Source organism: Stenella coeruleoalba, assembly GCF_951394435.1.
Source record: "Stenella coeruleoalba genome assembly, chromosome: 8".
NCBI classification, from domain to species: Eukaryota; Metazoa; Chordata; class Mammalia; order Artiodactyla; family Delphinidae; genus Stenella; species Stenella coeruleoalba.
The window spans coordinates 46666814-46688417 of NC_137154.1; the positions used below are offsets into that span (position 1 = coordinate 46666814).

The window sequence follows — 21604 nt, forward strand, 5'->3', positions numbered from 1 at the left end:
GGGCTCTGTGCTCTGAGTGCCCCTGAGGTGGGCTCAGGTAGACCCAAGAGCAGAGTGAGAGGCGGTGGGAGCCCAGAGGCAGAGAGAGGCACGGGAACTTGGAGAGGGCTCTGGAATCCCTCCCACAGGCCATGTAACTGAAATGTGAGGCAGCTGGGAGCTCAGGTGAGAGCCAGGAGGCACACATAAGTATTAGCCTTAGCAACCTCTAAGGCTTACATCGCTTCGCATTGGTAAAGAAGCCCGGGGTGAAGGAAGACAGGGAGGAGGGGAATGCATGTGATTCGTGGCTAAGAGCCAGAAAAGGGCCTGCGCGCTTGGACTGGTGGCAAGAGGAGGACCCTGAGCTCCCGAGGCTACAGTCACAGCCCCGCTTGACAACCACTGCTGGAAGGTAGGAGTCCCAGGATGTACCTAGGAGGGAAGCAGCTTGGGCTCTTCCAGCTCAGGACAGTTGTGCTTTTCCAGGGGCTCCAGGCCCCACTTCCTGCTGACTGAGCCTCTGCCGCTGGGATGAGCCACCTGCGAAGAGGGTCTGTCCCGGTGGCAGTGGAGCCAGTGAGACCTGGTGATGCTTTGAGCCATCGGACCTGAGGCCATCCTAGCCTCCTTGTGGCAAGCCCACCCCCCGCCCATTCCCTACCTTTCTTCCCTCATATTCTTCCCAGCCATGCCTGGCCTCAGCCCGGCCCTCACACTGTCACTGCCATCCTCTGCCAGGCACTGCCCCCCCTCCATCCCTGTGCCTTTATCCCCGGGGTTCCCAGGAGGGTGGCAGTAGGGATGTCTTACCAACATCACCTGGGAAGCTTTCTCAGCATCCATGTGTGGCTGGGCTCTCCACGTGTAGCCGCACCCTCACAGCGTGGCTTTACTGTCTATCTCCCGGCCCCTGAGCCCGGGCTGGCCTGTGACGTGCTTCAGCCAGTCGAATGTGGCTCGAAGTGACTCATGTCATTTCTGAGCTGAAGCTTCCAGAGGCCTCGTGTGCTTCCATTCACACTCTTGCTCCCCTGCCTTCCCATCAGAACGAGCCCAGATCAGCCTCCTGGAGGATGAGAGACCACGCAGCATGGAGCCCAGTCATCTAAGCTGAGGGCCCAGTCAAGGTCAGTGGAGGCCCTCAGACTTGGGCCTGTCTACGGGGCTCTTGGCGGGGGGGAGTGGCACACAGACTCTGCCGCTGTCAGAGCACTTGGGCAAACCCCCTGCTCTGGGGCCATCTTTCCCGCTGACCTTCAGGTTCCTGGTGAGCCCTCCTGGCTGCCTCCATGCCGGCCCTCATCTTCCCAAGGGCCGTGCAGGGCTTCCCAGAGTGACTGGCCAGTGAGAGGGTCCCAGAGCATGTGGAGGGGCCGGCACCCAGGCTGGCCTGGCACGGTCTCCGCCTCTCTGGCCGCTTGGCCTGCATGCTCTCTGCAGTTACCAGAGCAAGCTCAGTTAGATGTGATCTTGGTGCGCCTTTTCCAGAGGAAGGTGTTAAAAGTGAAGAGGTGCTCTTGGCTGTGAGAGGCCATCGTAAGAGCCTGCAGTGGGTGACCCTGAGCGCAGCTTGGGGCAGTGGGGGAGATGGCGCCTGTCTGAGTCATGCAGACCATGGGCGCAAGACCGGCTGACCTTCGCCCAGGCCTGTGGGGTTGCAGCGACCGGGCTGCGTGAGGAGCAGGCCTCAAACCCCAATGCCCGGCACCAAAGAAAGGCACACTGTCTCCAGACCCCTCTTCCGAGTGCCTGCATTTCTACTAGTTTCTAACTGGGAGGCAAGGTGGCAAGGGTCTTCCTGACAGACTATGGTGTCTACTGCTCGCGTTGGAGCCCAGGCGTAGTGAGAATGCAAAGTATGGGGCAAGCTTCCCCTGCCCCACTCCCACCCACTCCTTCCCAGGCCAAGCATCAGCCCAGGTCAGAAATACCAGGTCTTGGTCTAATTAACCTATGTGGGTCACCAGAAGCCCCCACCCTTTCCAGAGTGGGCTCCTCCACCCCTACAATGGCCTGATGGTGTTCACAGAACTTGGCCTGAGCCCTTACGGCAACAGAGAGCTCATTACCTTACAGGACAATCTGCTTTTCTGTTAGAAAAGACTTTTTAAAATTTAATTTATTTTTCTATACAGCAGGTTCTTATTACTTACCTATTTTATACATATTAGTGTATACATGTCAATCCTAATCTCCCAATTCATCCCACCACCACCACCTCCCTTGCCACTTTCCCCTTGGTGTCCATACGTTTGTTCTCTACATCTGTGTCTCTATTTCTAGAGACTGTCATACAGAGTGAAGTAAGTCAGAAAGAGAAAAACAAATATCATATACTAATGCATATATGTGGAACCTAGAAAACTGGTACAGATGAACCAGTTTGCAGGGCAGAAAAGCCTTCTTATTACTCTAAAATCTTCCTCCCATCCATTCTCCCTGTATCAGTTTCCTAGGGCGGCCGAAGCAAATGACCACAAAGTCGGTAGCTTAAAAGGACAGAATTCTCACGGTTCAGGAGGCCAGGAGTCCAAATCAAGGTGCTGGTAAGGCCATGCTGTCTCTAGAGGAGGATGCTTCCTTGCGCCCCCTGGCTTCTGGTGGCTCCTGGTGCTTCTTGGCTTGTGGGAGCATCACTCCAATCTCTGCCTCCCTCTTCACTTGGCCTCCTCCCTGAGACTCTGTGTGTCCTCTCCTCTTCTTATAGGATTTAGGGCTATGGTTTAATCTAGAGAGCCTTCGCTAATTACATTGCAAAGACCCTCCCTATTTCCAAATATGGTCACATTCTGAGGTTCCAGGTGGACATGAATTTCAGGGGTGGGGGGGATGCAATTCAACCCACTACACTCCCCCGTGGTCCATCCTCTGCCCCTGTCAGCCCAACAGAGATCTGACAACATCAGCCATGCCCCTGGCTTTGTTTCACAACAAGCTGCCCCATTGCTTCTCTCACTGTCTCCTCTCCTCATCCCAGTTCATGGTCTCCAGACCCATCACTCTCCTGTTCATCCCACTCTGGACCACCCAGGGTGTCAAAGCCTCTGAAAATATGGTCCTTGAAACTGAGCCCATCACTGAAGCCATGGCTGAACAGTGGGACCGAAGCAAACCTCCCGGCCACTCCTCATGGCTGGGCGCACTCTGGCACTGGATGCCTGTGGTCACGGCACACTTGCCCGGGGCTTCTAGGGTCTTTCTCCAGCCCCGTTTTTCACGTGAGCTGCCTGGTCTCCTCCGTCTTCAACTCCAGCAGTTCATTTTTTTTATTGAAGTATAGTTGCTCTACAATATTATGAATTACAGGTATACAATATAATGATTCACAATTTTTAAAGGTTATACTCCATTTATAGTTATTATGAAATATCAGCTACATTCCCCATGTTGTGCAATATATCCTTGTAGCTTATTTTATACCTAATAGTTTGTACCTCTTAATCCCCTCTCCCTACTTTATCCCTCCCTCCTTCCCTCTCCCCACTGATAACCACGAGTTTGTCCTCTAGATCCGTGAGTCTGCTTCCTTTTTGTTATTCATTAGTTTGTTGTATATTTTAGATTCCACATATGTGATATCATACAGTATTTGTCTTTCTCTGTCTGACTTCTTTCACTTAGCATAATGCCCTCCAAGTCCATCCATGTTGCTCCCAATGGCAAAATGTCATTCTTTTTTGTGGCTGCATAGTATTCCATTGTGTGTGTATATATATCTTCTTTATTCATTCATCTGTTCATGGATGCTTAGGTTTCTTCTATATCTTGGGAATTATAAATAATGCTGCTATGAACATTGGGGTGCACGTATCTTTTGGAATTAGTGTTTTGGGTTTTTTTTTTTAATACCCAGGAGTGGAATTGCTGGATCATATGCTAGTTCTATTTTTAGTTTTTTGAGGAACTTCCATACTGTTTTCCACAGTGACTGCACCAGTTTACATTTCTACCAACAGTGTACTAGGTTTCCCTTTTCTCCACATCCTCGCCAACATTTTTTGTGTTCTTTTTGATGGTAGCCATTCTGAGCGGTGTGAGGTGATATATCTCATTGTGGCTTTGATCTGCATTTCCCTGATGATTAGCGATGTTGAGCATCTTTTCATGTGCCTCCAGCAGTTAATTTTTTGACCAGAAATTCAGGATGTTGCATTTGCCCCTGTGAGGTCCCACCTTTAAGGTCTGGATGTGGTACTTCGGCCTCAAGAATGGAGAATTTTGGCCGGGTGTTGCCCCGTACTTCTCCCTTAAGGCCTCGCTTGGGGAAAGCACTGAGGAGAGTTGTCTAAACGCTCAACTTTTCATGCCTTGGGCCTGAATAGGCTGTTTTTTCTCCCCTCCCGACCCTTAAGTCTGCTCCAGGCATCCCCAAGCCAGCTCCAAACTCAGACCTGGCCTATGGGAGGGGCAGGTGGCCTGGGCTGGCCTCCTCCTGCCTTCACTGGCCACAGCTGCAGCTGGAGCCCGTGGGCTATTCTGTTCCTAAAGCTGAAGGACCCCAGTCAGAAATTCAGAGATGACAGACACCTGCCTCTGCTTGGCGTCCCCCACCCAGGGCTCTGAGTCCTCATTGAAGAAAACAGACACACGGGATTGAGTGCTTGGTCTGCAAGTCTGCCCGTGGCATTCCTCAGGCTTGGCCCTGAGGTTAAATAAACCTCCAGCCTCTCCGGCCTAAATGACCCTTGAGGCCTCCAGAGCGAGGTGGACCAGGCTTGACCCAAACCCTCAGCTGTTCAGGGGGCCGTCTGCTTCTCCCCAAGTCCTGGGGCCTTGCTAGGCCAGCCTCTAAGGAGTCTCCACGCTCTGAGAGTTCAGAATTTTCCAATTAAGAAACTGAGGTCAACAGAATGGGAACCAAGGCCTGCGAGCTCCAGCCCCGGGGCTTTCCCTCCCCGCACAAGCCAGCAGTACTCTCTCCCCTGCTGGAGTGGGGGGAGAGGAGGGACAGGAAAAGAGAGGCTGGGCCTGTTTGCCAGCTCCAGACCTCTCCTCCAGGCCCCTCCCGTCCCCCACCCCACCCTCTGTCCCAAATAGTCTTGCTTTCCACGCAAATGAAGAAGTTTCTTCTGGCAGGACTTGCTCAGCTCCCCTGCCCTCTGGAGGCTCCTCCCGGGCCCTCTTCAGTTAGAAGATCCCACCAGCCGCCCCTGGGGCCCCGAGTGCCTGCCTGTCTGCATGCAGCCTTTCAGTCAGCGCCCTCCATCAAATCAGTGCACCTCTGCGGGACTTTATGATTTGAATATATATATGTATATATAGAAATATAGAAATAGACATATTCAAATATATATTTCACCACAAAGAAATGGAAAAAAAGGAAATTAAAAAAAAAAACAACCTGATTTCACCACTGAGAGATAATATCTGCTAACATTTTGGGAACTTCAAAACATCCGTCTCTTGAGCCTTCTTCCTTTCTCTCACTCTCTCTCAAAGAATAAGATTTTCTGTAAATGTCATATTATCAATGCACTTTAGTAACCTACAGCTTTGCCAAAACAGTGTATAAAGGACAGTTTCCATGGCAGTAACTGCGGATTTATGTCACTGTTATTGTGTCACTGTCTACAGGACTGTTTGCCTGTAAGAAGCCATCCCGTACCCATGGACGTAGTTGTGACTTTGGGTTGTGACAATCAGCTCTGTGCTGGAGCTCCTTCTACATGTTGCTCATTTGTGTGATCAGCTCCTTTCCATAAATTCCCGAATGTGGAGTGGAAGGTGAAAGGTCATGTATATTTCATGTCTTGATGTGACTGCCCGACATCTTGGGGTGGCTCGGGCCCCCACTGGGGGCCTGAGATGAATGGGAAGCTGCTGTTAAACAGGGAGTCAAGACCAGCTAGCCTGGGGTCCTTAAGGGCAGGGGCCAGGCTCCCATCCAAGGGGGGGCAGGGCTTTGGAACTGGAGGGGTTAATTAAAGAGGGCTTGAGAAATCTAAAAACACCCAGAAATGACTGACAGGTGCTAATTTCTTCTTTAGTATTCACAATGGCTTCCTGTTAATTAAGAAGAGAGAGAGCCCAGGGGAGGGATGGCAAGCCGACTTTCTGGCACAGGCAGGCAGGGCAAGCTGTCCGGGGCCTTCTGGGTGTGAGGGTGCGGCCGGGACACTGCTTGACCTTGAGGGCACAGGCTAGGGACAGCCTGGCCCTCAGGGAGCCTCCTTGGGCCAGAGAAAGCATCGTGCATGGGGCAGGCAGCAGCTTTAGTTTTTATCTTTTTGAACCTAGGTGGCTGCTGGCCCTTGAGGGGACTGGGGACATGTGAGGCTTGGGTGGGATGGGGGTTCCCATTTCCCAGAGAGTCCTTTCCACAGGCTTGGGCAGGGACAGGGTGGGCAGCGTTCTTCCCCCATGGCTGCTAGAGAAAGTGAGGCCATGCTGAGGTCTGCAAAGCAGGCGTGTTTGTTCGGGTGTGCTGCGTGGGGAGGACCCTGCCCTCCATTCTTGGGCTGCATGGGTAGGATTACAAGGCAGAGAAAACCCCCAGGCACTTCCCTCTGGTCCTCCTTCATCTCATGCTCACCACCTTCCTCCCCCCAGATGCCCACCCTGGCAAAGCCAGGGCTGAGCTAGAGCTCTGCTCTGGTCTGGGTCACTCTGGACAGTTGGGGACACTGGACACGGCCTGGATGTGGAAGTGTGCAATGTGTGTAGGTGCATAAGTGTGTGCCCAGCATGTGTGTGTGATCATGAGTGTGTGTCCATTGTCTCGTCTACATGAGCATTGTGTATATGTGCCAATGTGGGTGTGAGTGTGTGTCTGTTCGAATCCTGATTGTCCCACTTTTAAGCTATGTGTCTTTGGGCAAGCTACTAAACATCTCTTTGCCTCATTTTCCACATCTGTAAAATGGAAATAATGATAGTGCTCACTCCATAGGGTTGCTGTGAAGATTATATGAATGTGTGTGTAACACACTTAGAACATTTAGCCTGGAACCCCCTTCCCTCCTTTACTACTTGGTGAACTCCTATTCATCCTTCAAAACACAGACGAAGCTCAGGCAGCATCAGGTCCATGTCAGAGTGCAAGAAGATCTACCCTTGAGAACCCTGGGCTCAAGAGCAGAACCCCAGTCCCCAAAGAAGCAGAGAGGAGCCTCTGCCCCCTACCCCACGCCCATGCAGCAGAGGGGGGATCTGCTGGCCAGGGCCCCTCACAGTCAGCACACGAATGTACAAGCACACATTCACAGGCACGTGTACAGTGAGGCAGGCAGACACAGAATGCACCCTTACACACAATCCGAGTGGATACAGAGGTGCAAATCCTTTGTGTTCTTGGTGTTCACCAACATAGGACTCACACACAGAAGCTTCACACACACACAATGCACACAGATAAACCTCACGTTATGTACAAACGTAATATAGAGGCATCATTTATATGCACATACTTTGTACACATAACAACATACCGTACTTTGCACATATATAACGATTTACACTTTGTACACATAAACATTTTGTATACAGACAATGCACACATACAGAGTGCACACGTGTACACACATAAACCAGTAAAAGATGAACATTGCCTTTATACACAGGCAATGCAAGGGTAATGAACACACATGCTTATACACACATGCCACACAGACCAGCCTGTAACTCATCCTGGGGAAGAGCCACCCTGAGCCAGTGCCCCTCCCTTTAACCTTCAGCACTGAAGGCTGCAGGGGACCCACAGATGGGGAATTAATTGGTGTCATTAAGATGTGGTGATGATAATGGCTTCCCATTGATCCCAGTGGCAGACGTATGGCCACCCCGAGGTGGAGTTGGGAACTCAGGATTGGGAGGCAGGCCGGCCGTGCAGAGCCCTGACCTTTGGTGGCCACACCAGGCAGCCCTGGCCTCACCCAGGCCATGGTGAGGCCCTACCTTGCAAGGTTCCCTTGGAGCGCAGTGGGGAGACAGAACTGAAATCCAGGGGAGAGAAGCGACTTGCCCAAGGTCACAGGGCTGTGGGAGCCTGGGACCACCTGGGCTCTTCCCCTCTGACTTTCCTCCCCCCTCCCTCCCCCTCCCACCCCATTTTCTCTTCTCTTTCTCCCATGCCCTCCGTAGGAAAAGTCACTCTGTCTCTCCTTGCCCCCTCCAGGCTCTAGCTGTCTCCCATGGGGCTGGCTCCATCCCCAGTCTCTGGCCTCTGCCCCTGGAGCCTTCAGTGGGTCCGAGACCCTGCGGTGGAGGGGCTCAGCTGTAAGGAGGGGAGGCCTGGGCTGTAGCGAGAAGGGTGAAGGCACAGAGGTGGTGGTCTGAAGAGCAAGCAGCAAACTCCTGCTCCTGGTTCAGATGCTGCCTCCTCCAGGAAGCCTCCCCTGACAGGTCCAACCCCTGGGGTCCTGGAGTCCCCTCTTCTGATGCATCTGCAGTTTTTACTCCGGCCTTTATCCAGCCTTTACCTCACAGGATTGTAATGTCTGTTTACTCCTCTCCTTCCCGCTGTGTCATGAGTCCTTTATTAGGGACTTGACGTAACCTAGCTTTGTAGCTGCTTCAGACTTAGCCCAGAACAGGCAAATCATAGGTGCCTAGTGAATGTTGAATGAATGGAGATAGACTGAGACAGACCGACAGACAGAACTGCGACCGGAGCTGGAGGGACGAGTGGAGAAGGGTTTAGAGAGCATGCGCCCCAGGACTCAGTGAGTGGACGGGTGGCACTTGAGTCTCCCAGGCTTGGCCTGGTGCCCAGTGTTGGGCAGAGAGTCTGGGCTCTCTGGGGTCCCTCGCGGCTTTGGGGTCCCCCTTCCTATCTTGGAGCCAGACTGCCTTCTCCTATGTGGTCCTCACAGGAGAGGAGCGCAGGGGAGGGTAGCTAAGGGTCCTGAAGCTGGGGGCAGGGCTGGAAAGTGTCAGTGGGCAGGTGGTTGGGGGAGGGGATATTTTAATGGTATCCAAGGACTAGGATTCAGACTGAGGATTCAGACATGGGCACAGTGGCTGAGCTCATTCCCAGTAGCCCCCCACTCTGAAGCCCAGCCTGGGTCACTCCCCTGGGGACACCCCCGGACTGCCTGGTTGCACCAAATTTGTTACTGTCACTGCATTCAGGGCTTCTAATGAGCTGCTAATGAGCTGTCAGCTAATTATGAAAATTAAATGGGGCAGCCAGGCCGGCTGAGCTCTTACTGAGAGTTCTGGGGTATCAGGAGAAGGTAAGGTTCCCGTTTTGGGCCTCCCGGCCCCATACACCTGATTTGACCTCAGCCCCATGCGGATGGGATGAAGGTATTTTCCCATTGAGATAGAGAGAGTCCCACTAGCCCCAGAATAAGGCAAACTCTAGCTCCACAGCTGGGAGGGCTGACCCTCAAGGGCAGCCCTCGGTAGGGCAGGCAGGCCTCCTGGAGGGCAGGTTGAAAGGGGCCCCATAGATCTGACTCTGTGTGACCTCAAGCAGGTCCTCTGGATCTAGAGTCTATCTTCCTGTCTGTAAAATGGGTCTGGAAGAGGGGAAGGACCTCCCATCTCAGTGCAATTATGACCCTCTTTCTTTACAGATGTTGCTCAGATGCCCCAGCTCTGTGGGGATGGGGAATTGCCTGGGGACACATGAAATAATTGGGTAGAAAACTCTTTAACCAACCAAAATGAGTTCATATGTTGACAGAGACAGGTGCAAGGATATTCATAGCAGCTTTATTCATAATAGAGGCAAACTGGAAACAACCCAAGTGTACAGCAAGAGGAACAAATAAATTGGGACATAGTCACACAATGGAGTAGTACACAGCAGTGAAAAAGAACCAACTATTTATACAAGCAGGCTTCACTTGACACAGTTCCAATATGCACAAATTTCAGTTACCACAGTTTAGTCAGATGATACCAGTTTCCCAATAACACAGTTCAAATTTTAGTTACCATGGTATATTAACTGTAACTGCATAGAATACAAACTTCCCTACCTGGTCTTCAGTCTGCAAATCACGATCTGTGACCAGCCATGTCACTTCTTTGGGCGTCTGTGGGTGACTAGCCACTGGGCATCTGCTGTTTATTTCACGGACAGCAAAGTGTGCCATTGTGTTGCCTCCTCATCTCCAAGTTATAAATACATGCAACACTTTACAAAACTCGTTAAGCGAAAGAAGGAATTAGTCACAAAGAAGAAAGTGCAACAAAGAAATGAAAATCGATAATGATGGAATTGAAATTTGAATCAGATGTTAAGTGGAGCTACAGAAGAAATAGCTGATCATGAGAATGCTGACATAGCCACTGTTTGAACCTGATTGTGACTGAAAGGATGAAGATGGCCCAGAGAAAGTGAAGCTCACACAAAACTTCGAATTAAAGGAACTTTCAGAGATATTTCACCACACTGAAAGCACAAAGGCACAACGTTGGAAGCTGATCCAGACTTAGAAAACAGCAGGACAGTCTGCCAAGGCACAGAAAAGACGCTCGCTCTGTATTGTAAGTTACATAACGTGAGCAGAAGGAGGCGAGGACTGTTCAAACGGCTCTTGATAAGTTTTTTTACAAAGAAATACAACACTTTAATTTTTAATGCTTTAAACGACAGGTTACTAAATATTAGTGTTCCTATTTTTTCATTTCCCTCTACATTTATAACCAACAGGAAGAGAGTTTTTAATGTTTTGATGAAAAATTTTAAAAGTCACAGAACAATCATATTCCCCATTGATCATCAAGATTGCTTTGCATGGTTTCAGCCTGCATATTCATTTCACAGTCCTGCTGTGCAAAGCAAGGACTGCTGGTACATACAGCATGGATGAATCTCACAGATACAACGTTGAAGGAAAGAAGCCAGTGGCAGAAAAGTACATACTTTATGATTCCATTTATAAGAAGTGCAAAGGCAGGCAAAACTAACGTATGGGGATAGAAGCCAGAATAGTGTTTACCTAGGGGAATGCAGGGTTATTAATTTTGAGGAATCGTGAGGAAGGCCGCTGGGGTGCTGGAAATACGGTCGTCCTTCGGTATCTGGGGGGGATTTGTTCTAGGGCCCTCCCTTGGATACCAAAAGCCAAGGGTGCTCAAGTCCCCTATATAAAATGGTGCAGTATTTGTATAAAACCTATGTACATTCTCCCGTATACTTTAAATTGTCTCTAGATTACTTATAATACCTAATACAATGTAAATGCTATGTAAGTAGTTGCAAATACAATGTAAATGCTATATAAATAGTTGTCAGCATGTGGCAAATTCAAATTTTGCTCTTTGAAACTTTCTGGAATTATTTTTTCCAAATATTGTCAATGCACAAATATTCTGAATCTGCGGATGCAGAAGCCATGGATACGGAGGGCCAACTGTATTCCATATGTCCATCTGGGTGGTGGTTACAGGCATATATAAATTTCTAAAACGCTCATCGAGCTGCACACTTCATATTTATGGACTTTGCTGTAAGACAGTCGTAATTTAAAATTTTTTTGATTGGAGAAATTCTGTGAATGCCTTGGAGTTTTATGTGTCTCCATCTTCTAGAATTTGACAGTATTTGACATGCCTGGTCTTTTTCTCCTGCTTCAAACTCTTCCCTTGCCTGACTTGTGTGATCCAGCTCTCCTGGTGTTCCTCCTTCCTCTGGGCACTCCTTGTCCACCACTACCTGGCTGTGGGTGTTGTTCTTCGTCTGCTGTGCTGCCCTGCTGGGGGGCACCACCCTCCACCTCGGAGCCCAAGCACACCCAGAACACTCCCTGCCCTCACTCTGTCCAGATGGCCAGTGGTTTGACCCTGCCACCCTGCCTCCTCACCCTCTCCCCAGAGGGAGGGAGGAAGGGGGGGAGGAGGGAGGGAGGAGGGAGGAGGAAAGGAGAGAGGGAGGAGGGAGAAAGGGCAGGAGGAGGGAGGGAGGGAGGAGGGAGGAAGGAGAGAGGGAGGAAGGAGGAAGGGAGGAGGGAAGAAGGGTGGGAGGAGGGAGGAAGGGAGGGAGGAGGAGGAGAGAGGAAGGAGAGAGGGAGGAGGGAGGGAGGAGGGAGGAGAGAGGAAGGAGAGAGGGAGGAGGGAGGAAGGGAGGGAGGAGGGAGGAGAGAGGGAGGAGAGAGGGAGGAGAGAGGGAGGAGGGAGGAAGGGAGGTCTGGCTCTGGGGGAAGAGGGAGTGCCGGGAGAGGTTGTGCAGGCAGCAGCTGCTCAAGGTGGATTTGGGCCTGATTCCTGCTCTAAGGAAGCAGCACCCCATTAATGCCTTTTCAGCCACCCAATGCGTCTCCTTGATTGAGCCTGGAACTCCACACTATTAGCCACAAATGGCATTTTGAAATGGCTTTTTTCTTTTTTTGGGGCGAACCCCAAAGACATTGCTAAGATTTACATTTTCAAATATATGCTGACCTTTTTTTCCTCTTTCTTTGAGTTCATTTGTCATCAGTGTATAATTGAATCAATGTATTTCCCGATCAGCCCCAAGATTGAATAAGGTCACGGGGAGCCATGTGTGGGCATTAGACATCATTATTTCACTCTGAATGAGCGGCCATGGCACGGAGCATTCCGGGCGCCAAATGAAATTCTATTAGATTCTATTACACTTTTACAATTATAGAGACGTTCCAATATTACAAGGGGAAATGAAGTCATAATAAAAAGGCCCAGAGGTGTATTACAGAGAAATGGGCACACTATTTTTCTGGTTAAAAACTTGATGGAAGGCGCTCGACTGGCTTTCGGTTGCCAAGTTGTGACCTTGTGCTCAAGGCCCCTCAGCTGCTCCACCAGGCCCTCCCTTCCCAAGACTCTGCCAGCCAGAGAATGGTCAGAGCCAGAGCCCAGGGAGCTAGCTCACCCTCTCTGTTCAAACTGAGTCCAGGGCCTGAGTCCCAGGAGGTATAGACACTCTTCAAAAACACGTCACACCTAGGGAAACAGAGGCAGCCCAATACTGAACCATTCTGGGCGGGGATCCCAGAGTGTGTGACAGAGAGCACAGCAGCCCGGGCAGGCATGTGAGAGGGTGGTGAGAGGGACGGACACTGGAGGGGGGTGGTTATGGGGCCGTGTAGGCTTGGGGGCAGCTGCCCCTGCTGGACACCCCCTCGTGAAGGGCAGAGTATCACGTAGGGCAACACCGGCATTTTAGGGTGCTTACTCCCTTCCAAGGAACAACCCCCATATGTAACTGTGCTACCACTGGGCAGGGCTCCCCCCACCCTGTCCTGACCCTTCAAGAAGGAGTTCCACCCAGCCCTGGAGCAGAGTAAGACAGGGTCCAGGGGGTAGTCTGGTAGGGCTTCCTGAAAGAGTGAGTAAACTAGGCCTTGAAGGATTGGAAGGATGTGGGTAAAGGGATCAAAGAGGAAAAGCCCTGAAACTCAGCAGGAGGGGCAGCCAGCGTGATGAAAGGCCTGGAGGTTGCACGAGCCTGGTGCACAAGGGCACTGCAGAGAGCAAAGGCTGGAGAGAGGCAGATGGCCTGGGGACTAGGATGAAGGGACTGGACCTCAGCCTCTGTCCCAGCATGTGGGGAGTGTCTTGGGAGATCAAGGGGCCTAGTCAGGACTGGAGGGCCTGGCTCACCCAGGTGAAGTGAAGGCTGGACAACCGCCCGCAGTGAGACAGGATAGGGGGCCAGAGGAAGGGGGTTCAGAAGGGTCCCAGGGCCTGCGTGGGGCTCAGACACCCAAGTCCATCCTGGGAAGAGAACAGTGATGGAGCATCTTGGGAACAGGCCTGGGGCCCTCCCTTTCTGTGGGGTTCTGCCCAGGTACTGCTGAAGATTGTCTAGTGGTCAGATGAGTGGATTTGGAGAGGGTTTTTCAGGAACACGTGATAGGTAAGATAATGGTTCAGTAACATTTCACTTGCCTCTCTGGGGAGGTACATATTTTCCCACCCATAGATGCTGGACTTGGCCATGTGTGCTAAGCAGAATTCTAAAGATGCCCTCCAACCCCCGAGTTTCCTGACCACGAGTTATTCAATGAAACACGAATCTAGCTGCTGCTATGGAGGGATTTTGCAGATGTAATTAAAATCCCAGGTCAGCTGATCTTACAATGCAGAGATTATGCAGGTGGGCCTGACCCAGTCAAGTGAGCCCTTTAAAAGCAGAGCAATTTCTCTGGTCAGCAGCAGAAAGGGAAGTCAGAAAGGTTCAAAGCGCGAGATGAATTTGTTGCAATGTTGCTATATTGAGGATGGAGGAGGCCATGTGACAAGGAATGTGGGCGGCCTCCAGAAGCAGAGAACAGCTCTGGCTGCCAGCCAGCAAGGAAGTGGGGACTTCAATAGGCTCAAGGAACCATCCTACAACCACAATAGCAGGAATGAGCTTGGAAGAGGATCCCGGGCTCTAGATGAGAACACAGTCAGCTCACACCCTGATATCAGCCTGAGCAGAGAACCCGTCACGCCAAGCCTGGCTTCTGACCTACAGACTGTGAGCTAATAAATGGATGTTGTTTTAGTGGCTGGGTTTATGGTAGTTTGTTACACAGCAGGAGAAGACTAACACATCCACTGTCTGGACAGTGGAAGCGACAGTGTGTGGGCTCTGGGACAGGGCCCTGTGTTTCTGCTCAGCCTCCTGTTTCCTTTGATGGGGTAACAAGCACATGCCTAGGGAGCTATTACCCCTTCTGCTGGGCCCAAGGAGCAGGCTTAAAGCCAACAACGACCTGCAGCCAACCCAGCCAGTCTGCATCCTGAAGTAGCCACCCACCTCACCTGTCGACCTGAGAGAGAGGAAAGAAATGCTGCTGTCTCCGTGCACTTCTGGAGGGGGTTGTCACAGTGATGTCACAGCAGTTGTTGGCTGTTACAAGCATCTATATCTGAGCAGCAGCTGGAACAAGCTGGGGTAGGAGGCAGGGGCTGTGTTAAGGTTCTGGAGCAGGACTTTCATGCAAAATGAGCCCTGGAGGCTGCGGACCGGTGCTGAGTAAGCGCTCGCTTTGACCCATGGACTTAGGGCACTCAGAACTCAGCTTACTGTGTCCTTTCAACCACCCTGGGCTTCTGTGTGCCCTTCCTGTTGGAGTCACCTCCTGAAGTCACTGTGCTGTGCCCTGCCAGACAGTCTCCTTGGGGAGGATTCTTCCAAGAAAGCTGAGCCCTGTGACCTTTCCCTTGCTCCTAGGGACGCCCTCACCTTCGTCAAGCCAAACTCCACCAGCATGCCTGGACCACCCAGGGTGGTGAGTTCTCTTCTCTCTGCAGCACAGATGGCTGCAGCTGACCTCTGACCTTCAAACTTTCCTGGAAGATGTCAGAAACCTGCCCTCAAACTCAGGGGACAGGCCATGTTCCCTCAAGAACCCCCTCGATGGCCTGGCAGCCCTTTCCCACCGCTGGGGCAGGTGGAAGGTAAGCAGCAATACGTGATCTCTCCAGAGAATTCCTGGCTCCCAAATCTTTCTTTGGTCTCTGGCTTCTCCCTCCGACCATCTGGAAGCAAGTGACTGGGTGAGGCACCTGGGCCGATTTGGGCCTCCTGTTGGCAAGCCTCGCCTGGAGCATCCAGCACCTCCCCTAGAACATGGGCAACTGTGGTCTTGTTTCGTCCAGCTTTGGGCCTCAGCCCAGAGCAGGACCTCCCCCACACTTTTCAAATTTTTAATTCTTTTTAAAAAAAATTTATTTTACTGAAGTATAGTTGATTTACAATGTTGTGTTAATTTCTGCTGTATAGCAAAGTGATTCAGTTATACATGCATATATATTCTTTTTCATATTCTTTTCCATTATGGTGTATCACAGGAGATTGAATATAGTTCCCTGTGCTATACAGTAGGACCTTGTTGTTTATCCATCCTATCTATACTAGTTTGCATCTGCTAACTCTGCACTCCCAGACCTTCCCTCCTGCAACACGCCCCCCCAGCAGCCACAAGTCTGTTCTCTCTGTCTGTGAGTCTATTTCTGTTTTGTAGATAAGTTCATTTGTGTCCTATTTTTTAGATTCCACATATAAGTGATATCATACGGTATTTGTCTTTCTCTTTCTGACTTACTTCACTTAGTATGATAATCTCTAGGTCCATCCATGTTGCTGCAAATGGCATTATTTCATTCCTTTTTATGGCTAAGTAGTATTCCATTGTGTATATATTCCACATCTTCTTTATCTATTCATCTGTCAATGGACACTTAGGTTGTTTCCATGTCTTGGCTATTGTGAACAGTGCTGCTATGAACATAGGGGTGCAAGTATATTTTCAAAGTATGGTTTTCTCCAGATATATGCCCAGGAGTGGGATTGCTGTATCATATGGTAGCTCTATTTTTTGTTTTTGCTTTTAAGGAAAGTCCATACTGTTTTCCCTAGTGGCTGCACCAATTTACATTCCCACCAACAGTGTGGGAGGGTTCCCTTTTCTCCACACCCTCTCCAGCATTTGTTATAAAGTTTAATTCTTATTTTGAAATAACCTCAACTTTACAGAAAAGTGGCAACTACAGAACACATAACTGTCTTTTTCCCTGAACCATCTGAAAATAAGTTCCTTACATTATGCCCCATCACCTCCCATCCCCATGGGTTACAGTACATTTCCTACCAAGAGGGACATTCTCCTACATAACCACCAGCCAGCCAGCAAAATCGGTAAGTTAACATCAACACCTAACTACCATTTAGTCTTCAGATCCCACTCAAGCTTCACCAGTTGTCCCAGTAATGCTCTTTATAGCAAAAGGATCCAGGTTTGGGGATCATGTCTCATTTAGTTGTCATATTTCTTTTGTCTATTTCAATCTAGAAACAGTTCCTCAACCTCTGCTTGCATTGTCACTTTTGAGACTACAGGCTAGTTCTTTGGTAGAATGTCCCTCAGTTCGGGTTTGTACAACGTTTTTCAAGATTCATTTCAGACGGAGCATTTTTGGCAGAAACACGACAGACGTGATGTAAGGTTCTTCTCATTGTCTCCAATCAGGTGGTGCCTAGTTTTGATTTGTTCCATTACTGACATTCACTTTGATCACTTGTTTAAGATGGTGTCTGCTGGACTCCTCCATTGTAAAATCACTTTTTCCCTTTGTAATTAATAACTATGTGGGAAGGTACTTTGAGACTATGTAAATATCCCATTCCTCATTAAATTTTCCATGTATTCATTTATGTCAGTATGGATTCGTGGTTTCCTATTTTATTCAATGGGCTATAAACTGCTACCATCATTATTTATTTTGATGTTCAAATTGCCCCAGATTTGGCCCATGGGAGCCCCTTCAAGCTGACTTCTGTTTCCTTTTGATATATGCACATCAGGATTTGAGTACACTGGCTTTTTGGCACAGTAAGATGTCCTAGGTTCATCTGGTACTTTCTCTGCTCTCGCCCTGGAATCGGGCATTCCTCCAAGAAATCCTGGTTCATTTTAGGGGACAACTATATTTAGAATTCAAGAACTGGGTGCAAGGTATGCTCTTTGCTATTGGTGTGTCACTGTTCGCAGGTCCTCTTGGTGGACTGAGCAAAGGAATAGATGAATATAGGTCAATTGATTGACAGATCACGTTTATGTCTATGTTTTTGCTTCTATCTATCAATCTGTCTATCATCTATCTGTCTCATCTGTTTCTGCCGAGAACTGTGAGTTCCCATCGCCAACTCCAACTCCGACCCAGGATCATTCTAGTTTTCTCTCTTTCCTTATTTGTAACTCCTTTCCCCCATAGCGTGAAACATGGATCCCATTAGCCTCCGTATATTTATGCATTTGATACCCTGTGTGTAATCAGGCTCCCCCTGTTGCACCACTCTCCCAGGTGGCTTCCTCACCCTGTGTTCTGACCCACCGAGGTAGACACTCCCCTTCACATGGGAGTCCGGCTCATCTGCTCAGGCCCCAACATGACATCCTGCTCTGGGCCACTGTGGCCCCTCCCCTGGCCTTCGGTGCAGACAGTGACCTTGCTTGGCCTCACCTAATGGCTTTGGGGCAGAGTTGTTCATAAAAGGAAGGAAAGGGAAGGGGTGGGCAGGGGAGGGAGGGGAAGGGAGGAAAGAGGAAGAGGAAGAAGAAGAGAAAGTAGAAAATCCATTTAAAATCATTCTCATTTGCCTGCCATGGGAAACCACTCCCTTCCCCGCAGGCTCCATGTGGCGTTGCCATTTTGCAGACCTTGGGAATCAGACTGGTGAGTGGCTTTGCTTGTGCTCAGCCTTCCTCTCTACTCCCTCTGTCTAACTTCTCTGTGCCTCAGCCTTCTCATGTGTAGAATGCAGATTACAGGAGCGTCCACCTCACACGCTGTTGAGAGGATGCAATGCTCCAGGCCCTGATCATACCAGACCTTCCGGGGGGCCTGCCCCAGGGCCTCGTCACAGCTCCCACCTCCCCCTCACTGTTCCAACCTGTTCCTGGCTGTTGCTCAGGATGTCCCTGGACAAGCTTAAAGTCCAAGCTTCCACCCTCCTGCATTCACTGTCAGGCTGGCATGATGAGCGCCCATCTCTCATCCCCACTGGAGCTGAGTCTGGACAGGTTTGGATCTTGGCTGGAGGGCACAGGCAGGCCCTTAGCCAGGTGGCAGACCTCAGCCCCTGACCCTGGCTGAAGCAGATCTGGGGCTGAGCCAGGGACCCCCTGGCACCCCACTCACCAGTGTGATGATGGGCTATTGGCTCAAAGGGGTTCTGCGCAGCTGCCGCCGGTGTGGGCTCATTCCCAGGGCTCAGACATGCCCTCCTCCTGGGCTGTGACTCCACCCAGTCCCTGGCCCTGAGGTCTTCTTCCCTGTTGTCTCCGAGTTGAGGATACTTTGCAGGCGAAGGTAATGCTCAGCATGGCTCTGCGGCCACCTGCAGGCAGTCTATGATTTTTTAGGATGCAGAGAAGGCCTGGTGGCAACTGTGTCATAATGGAGGACATCTGAGCAGAGTCTGGGGAAACGAGAGAGGGTAAAGAAGAGAGGCTGAGTGACACCAGGAGCCTGGGTGGGGCGGTGCCTGGAGTCCCTCTGGCTACATAGGCTGGACCCCCAGAAAGCCAGCCTTTAGGGTGAACGACAGCCATGCTGGGCTGAGTCCCTACAATTTTCTGGCTTCAATTCTCATGCATCTCTAGACATTTCCTGGTGTGGAGCTCTGGTTACAGACTGGGCGTGAGCCCTCTGGGCTGACAGCCTCACAGAGGAGCAGTGTGTGTGGTTCAAATGTGACTCTGGGGTCCACCTGAAGATCACAGTTCGCGTTAATTCCTGTGGGATTCCCGGAGGGGACTGCACGCTGCCTTCTTCTCGCGGGGAGGGGTCTCAGGGCAGAAGCACCCTGGAGTGTGCAGGGTCTTCCCTGCAGGCCGGTCCCGGCCCCTGTCACCGTTAGAGCCCGGGTTCCCGCGGCGCATAGGCCTGGAGCTCCAGGCTAATTGTGAATTAGGAGCGCAATTATGCCCGGCAGAATTGGCTCCGCGCTGCCGCCTCTTCCCGACAGACATGTATATTAATAGTTGGCACTTATTGAACCAAATATGAATATTCATCTTCATTTATATTTCAAGGCCTTTCCTCCCGGAGGCCCGCGGGGCTGCGACCAGCTCCAGCCCCATCACGGAGCTGACAGCTCGCACTCCTGGGCCCTGACTCCTGGCTCGGCGGGGCGGCGGCGGCGGCCCGGCTCCCAGCTGTCCACAAACACTCATTAGGGGCCGGACCCAGCGAGCTGCGAAGAATGTGTAATCGCGCCGCGCGCTGCTAATTAGGGAGCTGATGGGGCATTGAGGGCGAGAGGACGAATTCTTTAAACAGAGGACGGGAAACTTGAAGAGCTGTAATTACTTGGAGCAGAGTTCATTTCAGAACTTGGGAGCCAATGAGTCTGATGACAGCCCTGCCCGGAGGCGGGCGGGGGAGGCGGGGTGGGAGGGGGGGAGAAGCGAGCCGCTGGCCCAAACCTCCGCAGTGCCCAGGAGGCGGGGCGCCGCCCTCATTTTGTTCAACGCAATCAAGCTGCGCGCGCTCGCCCTCCCCTCCCGGGACAGCTTCCTCTCCCTCGGGGTCACCTTGGGCTCGGGCTCCTGTCTCTCCAGAGTGCTCCCCTGGCCTGGCGGGTCGTCCCTGGGCGCTCCCGGCGCCACCCAGGGCCTTGGCTCTCCCCGACAGCCAGCCCAGAACGGTGGGTCAACGATCCAGCCACCTGACAGCTGTTGTCGCTCTTTCCCGGAGCCAGAGGAGATGGAGGGCTTCGGGCTCCCCCAGACACCCGGGCTGGCCCTGACAGGAGCTGTGCCACGTGGAGGTGGGGGGCCGCGGTTTAGAGCCCTTGCCAACAGGACTTCCTCCAGAATTTCCCAGGCGTGTCACCGCAGGCCTCAGACCCTAAGAGGCGGTGTTGATGCCTGGGTGCTCTTCAGTCCTCATCTGCCTCCCCCAGCTCCAAGGCCACCGCGCCACCAGGAGTCTTCTGCAAACCTCCGCCTGAAATCCCACCCACCTCTCTCAGGGAAACCTCACCACTACTAGCTGGCGTCGGTCCTTGTGGCCCAGGGCAGAGTCCCACATCAGTCATGCATTTCAGAGCACCTGCGGGGGAGGGGGAAGAGACACTCCTCCACCCTCACCCTCCCCTTTAAGGTCCAGTGCCACCCAGGTCTCCCAGGACAGCTGTGGGCAGGAAGAGCGCTAGGCCCATGGTCAGAAGTGGACGTGGGAGCTTCTGGGGGCATTGTCCTGTCTCCGTCCCCACCGGGGTGAGCTTCAGGCCTGACTGTACCTATAACATCCGACAGATCCCATTCAGCTGGTGCACCCCGCCCCCAGCCCCACCCAGGTGGCAGCAATTGTTAGGTCTGAATCCATACTCTGACCACTTCCTCAACTAGCAAGAGGTGTTGGCCCCCTCCCCATTATTGGGTGTTTGGGTTTTTTTCCGATGGCCTTTACTCTCTGTTGCTCAAGGAGAAGCTTGTGACTCAAGCTGCGTTTTTCTTTTTTTTTTTTTTGCAGTACACGGGCCTCTCACCGCTGTGGCCTCCCTCACTGCGGAACACAGGCTCCGGACCCGCAGGCTCAGCGGCCATGGCTCACAGGCCCAGCCGCTCCACGGCATGTGGAATCCTCCCGGACCGTGACACGAACCCGTGTCCCCCGCATCGGCAGGCGGACCCTCAACCACTGCGCCACCAGGGAAGCCCACAAGCTGCGTTTTTAAGGTCTGTGGTCTCCCTCCAGAAGATAGTTGTCAGTACTTGCTTCTAATTCCAGCTGCTGCTTTGCGTGCTAACTAGTGGTGATTGTGGTGGTGGTAATAGCAACAAAAACTCCCACTTATTTGAGTGCTTCCTGTGGGCGAGGCACTAGTCTCGGTGCTTCACATGTATTAACTCATTCAATCCTCACAGTAACCGAAGTGGATATTAGTATTGTTTATGATACCCATTTTACAGATGAGGAAATTGAGGTTCAGGAAAGCTTGGTGGTTTGTTGGTAAGTGGCAGAGCAGGGATGGATTTGAATTCCAGTCTGTTTGGCCCCAAAGCCTGTGCTTCTAACCTCAATCCTCAACTGCTCCTGGAAGCCCAGCCCGCAGGGCCCGGAGCTCCTGGGGCAGGGACCCAGGCTGACATGGAGAGAAAAGAAAGTCCTTTGGCGGGTGGAGAAGATGGGGTCAGGGGACAGTCATGCCATTCCTCAGGTTCCCCAAGCGACCTGGGAGGAATTTGGACAACATTTTCCTCACTTC

At 51.5% G+C, this 21604-nt stretch overlaps 1 long non-coding RNA gene across 1 annotated transcript in view; it reads left to right on the top strand.

The window, feature by feature from the left end:
• The first annotated feature begins 20943 nt into the window (after window positions 1-20943).
• LOC307190359 overlaps window positions 20944-21604 on the top strand; it is a 53202-nt gene continuing 52541 nt past the window's right edge. The window contains exon 1 of the long non-coding RNA XR_013829468.1: window positions 20944-21074. This is a non-coding gene — a long non-coding RNA (uncharacterized lncRNA). The remainder of the gene's footprint in view (window positions 21075-21604) is intronic.